The following is a 4,809-nucleotide window of genomic DNA, read 5'->3' on the forward strand; positions in this document are numbered from 1 at the left end:
TCAAATATGGTGATTCATGTGTCCTATGGAGTTGGAGACTGAGAGTTCTCAGGAACAGATTGATTCATAGTTGCGGACTGTGAAGTCATGGCCGAAGCTAGTCAGATGATAGTATGTGTTATGATTCAGTCATTGTGGACCTTCGGAGGTTATTTATCTATTGGTGGGTGACCAGAGTTGATTTGGGGGGCCCATTCATAGGCCCAACTAGGATGGGTATTCTACATTGAGTCGGATTAGTTGGCTCCATACTGCTATTGTTGAGGGATGTGCCATTCGGTTGTTGTTAAGCTTATTCGTGTTCTGATATGTTCAGTGAGTTACTCTTCTATGCTACGAGGAGTTGTGATTCTTTGGTTGTATGCACCCATGGTGCAGTTCTATTGGGGCCTTAGAGCGGAATTTGAGCGAGATGAGTAGTTGGGTATTGCATGATTGATTACGTATTGGTTATGTCTTTTCGCATTTTGGGTGGAATTGTGTCATTGGCTTCTCCGTGGTTAAGGTAATGCACTTTGGGTACTTGATGTCGAATTTTGCATGGTTATTGATGTTAAGCATGGTGGCTGATGTATTTCATATGGACTAGTGTTTTGATGGGGTCACGCATTGCAGCAGTGTTATGTTGAGATATGATCCCTTGTGTTAGATTCGTGTGTTTTGGTTCTACGGTGTGTGATAGGTTCTTAGCATTGCGTTGTGGTGGTACTTGTTGAGCTTGCGGGACAGTTCTCCCATCTGAGTCAGTTTTCCATGATTTGAGTATATTTGGAATGTTGCTTATTGGTGCACGGATTGCACGGGTTATGGCTTTAGATTGTATTGATGTAGCATGTCACTAGAGTGGGCTTGTTGGATGAGATGAGGTCATTGGACCTAGAATGGATACTATTGGAATTGATTATAGCATGTTTGGAAGGATAATATAGAAAGTCGGCTTAGAATTGGCTATAGTTCTTGTCAAATGAGAGGGAATTCCGTGACTGGTTGATCTAATGAGTGGTTATGAGTTCTGCATGTTTTTTTCATCATTGGCAGTGTACGAAGGTTTAGAACGAGGCTTTGTTTGACATGAGGTTTATTACCGATATTGGGTGGTTTGAGCAGCTACTGTGATTAGAAATTATTGCTATGAGTATTTGAGTTATGCGATATATCATATGATTACATCTTGGATTATGGTTACAGCTTGTTCAGACTTATTCAGTGTGTCGATGCGAGATTCTGACCTTAAAGAAATTCCGGATGTTGGAAATTGGATTCTAAAGCTTATGGGCTAAGGTTGGAGTAATGATCTTCAGTTATGTTGTGTTGTCGGGCCTATATGGAATAGGGTGACGTGGGATCACCCCCGGGTGTGTGCATGGTAAGGTTACATGGTAGTTGATGGCTTTGAGAACAACTCTGCGCACGTTCGAGGACGGACGCATATTTAAGTGGGGGAGGATGTAACGACCCGACCGGTCATTTTGAGCATTTGCACTTCGCTCGTAGTTTACGGGTGTGAGTAGCTCCGTATGATGTATTTTGACTTGTGTGAATCATCGGTTTTGGTTTTCAGGTTATTCGGGACTGATTTGGAAGAATGATTCTCAACTAGGGAGCTTTAAATTTCAAAGAGTTGACCAAGTTTAACTTTTTAATATTTGACCTCGGATTGGAATTTTGATGGTTCCGTTAGCTCCATTGGGTGAATTTGGACTTAGAAGCGCATCCGAAATGTGATTTGGAGGTCCGTGGTTGAATTTGGCTCGAAATGGCGAAAGTTAAAATTTTGAAATGTTTGACTGGGAGTGGACTTTTTAATATCGGGGTCGGATACCGATTCTGGAAGTTGGAGCCGGTCCGTAATGTCGAATGTGACTTGTGTGCAAAATTTAAGGTCAATCGGACGTGATTTGATAGGTTTCGGCATCGGTTGTGGAAGTTTGAAATTTCAAAGTTTATTGATTTTGAATTTAGGTGTGATTCGTCGTTTCGATGTTGTTAGGTGTGATTTGAGCCTCGAGTAGGTCCGTATTATGTTATGAGACTTGTTGGTATATTTGGTTGAGATCCCGAGCAGTGTTTTAAAAGGTGTGGGTGTAAGGCGGAGCGTTTTACATATGCCTCAGCGGGGCGTAAGCCCCATAGGTATTTAATTTTTAATATTTTATAAAATAATATAATGACAATTAATATTTATAAATAGATAAAATTGCATAAATATTGAAGAAAACTATATATATGTGTGCTCCATCCCCACAAAAAACTATTCAAAACAATCTATTATACGTTACTTACAAGTACAAGTAATTTGAGTCTAAAAGAATAAAGTTTTCTATATGGAGGAACAAAAAGGATGATTAACCTGCAATTTGAACTTTGAATTTGCTTCTATGAAGAAAAATGTAGTTCTCTTTCTATTTGTAAAAAAAATTAAATATTCGTTGCTTTTGGGAGATATTAGCAGACTAGCGGACAAGATAAAAATTTGGGAAACCATGAATTAGGGCTTAAATCAACAAAAAAGGTCTTTACTTTTAAATTTAATACTTTTGAGTTCTTTTTTAAACCTTTTGAGTAATTACCAAACTCACTTTTGAGAATTTGGGTATTATATGAAGGAATAAATCAACAAATTTTGTTTTAATTTGAAAAAGTCTCTGGGGCTTACTCCTTACTAAAATAACGCGCCCCGAACGCCCGGGTGTACGCCCCAAATTGCGAGGCGTACGCCTCTTGAGACTTTCACCCCACACCATCGCCCCGGGGCATTTTTGGTACGCCTCGCCCCGGGGCTCGCCCCGAAAACGCCTTTTAAAACAGAGGTTCCAGGGGCCTCAGGTGAGTTACGGACGGGGTTCAGATTATTTTCATTTCATGTTGCATTGCTGAAGTTTTCTGGTTCTGGTGTTTCCGCATCTGTGGAAAAGTGGGCGCAGATGCGGACAATTGGCTGCAGAAGTGTAGCAAGCTTGGCTGGAGGTCATCGTAGATGTGGAGGAGGAGTCGCACCTGCGAGTGCGCATAAGCGGAAATTGTTTCGCAGGTGCGAAGGGCCAGCTGGTTAGTTGTGGTAGCAGAAGCGAAACAGTTACCGCATATGCGTCTATTTGTCCGCAAATGCGGAAAGTGCTGTGCAGAGGCTATAAAACAAATCGAGGTTTTTGGTTCTTTTATCATATTTTGAGATGTGGGACTCGGATTGAGGCGATTGTTGGAGGAAATTTCATCACAAGGATTGGGGTAAGTATTCTACACTTGGTTTTGATCTTATTCCACGAATCTATCTTCATTTTTGGCAATTGGTTGATGAATTTTAAAGAGAAATTGGGGGGTTTGGCCTAAAGTTTCCTAATATGCATTTTTGAGTTTTGAACATCGAATTGGAGTCGGATTTGAGTGAAACTAGTATGGTTGGACTCATAATTGAATGGGTTGTTGGGTTTTGTAAATTTTGTCAGGTTCTGAGGTGCGGGATCGAGTTGGGTTTTTGGCCGGTTTTGGGCTTTTGATTCAAGATTTGATCTTTTTCAATCGGGATTGGTTCCTTTAACATTATTTGATGTACTTGAGTTGTTTTTGGTTAGTTTCGAGCCGTTCGGAGGTCGGAAGATGCGGGATGGCATTTTGAAGCATCGCTTGGCTTGCTTGGTGTTGGAATTGGCTCGTTCGAGGTAAGTAACTCTTATAATCTTGGAGCTGAGGGTATGAAACCCTTAAATACGTGTTATATGATTAGTGTTGAGGTGACGCACATGCGAGGTGAAGGGCGTGTGGGCATGCACCATGTGAATTGAGACTCTGTTGTTCCCATGACACTGTATAATGGTCCTAGTTTGTTGATATCCGTGTTTTCACCATGTGATAAAGTAGTTAAGCTGTCAATCATCCTAGATATCATGTTTAGGCATTATGCCGATACTGTTTGGACCCATAGTGGTCGTTTCTTACTATCATCTCACTGATTTCATTAATATTTCGTACTCAGTCATATCCATGCATTCATACCATAACTCAGTCTTAGATATTATTTATTGATACACCATATCATTGTTGTCGGGCTAGTTTCATGACATTGTGAGCCCGTGAGTGAGACTGGAGAGATTGATGACTGAGTGAGGCCGAGGGCCTGAGTGAGAGTGACATTTTGGGATCGGGCTGCATGCCGCAGCATATTATATTGATTATATTTTATATGGATCGGGTTGCACGCCGCAACGAGCCTGAGGGCTGTATGTATATCGATAGGGGTTGCACGTCGCAACGAGCCTTCGGGCTATATATATATATATATATATATATATATATATATATATATATATATATATATATATATATATATATATATGTGGATCGGGTTGCACACCGCAACGAGCCTTATGGCTATTTATATATTATAGGATTGGGCTGCACGCCGCAACGATATAGCGCTTGGGCTGAAGGAGCCCCTCGGAGTCTGCACACCCCCAGTGAGCGCAGTCGACTATATATATGTGGATCGGGCTGCACGCCGCAGCAGGTATTGTACAACGTTGAGTGTGCTGAGCATTGAGCATAGTGGGAGAGGATGCGAGACAGCGAGATTAAGTACTCTCAGAGTGTGAGTACATGATTCATCTCTGAGATACATGGCATTGGTATGCACACATGACATACATGTATAAAGATGCATTTTTTCCTCATGCTGTACAATATCACGTCATTCATGACCTTTTTTTTACACACATTGATATGTGGGCATAGAGAGGTATTTCACACTTGCTATCTAGAAAGAAAATAAAACATTTTATTTATTGTGGAAAGGATATTTGGAAAAATTATAGT

The sequence above is a fragment of the Nicotiana tomentosiformis genome, chromosome 6, assembly GCF_000390325.3.
Source record: "Nicotiana tomentosiformis chromosome 6, ASM39032v3, whole genome shotgun sequence".
NCBI classification, from domain to species: domain Eukaryota; kingdom Viridiplantae; phylum Streptophyta; class Magnoliopsida; order Solanales; family Solanaceae; genus Nicotiana; species Nicotiana tomentosiformis.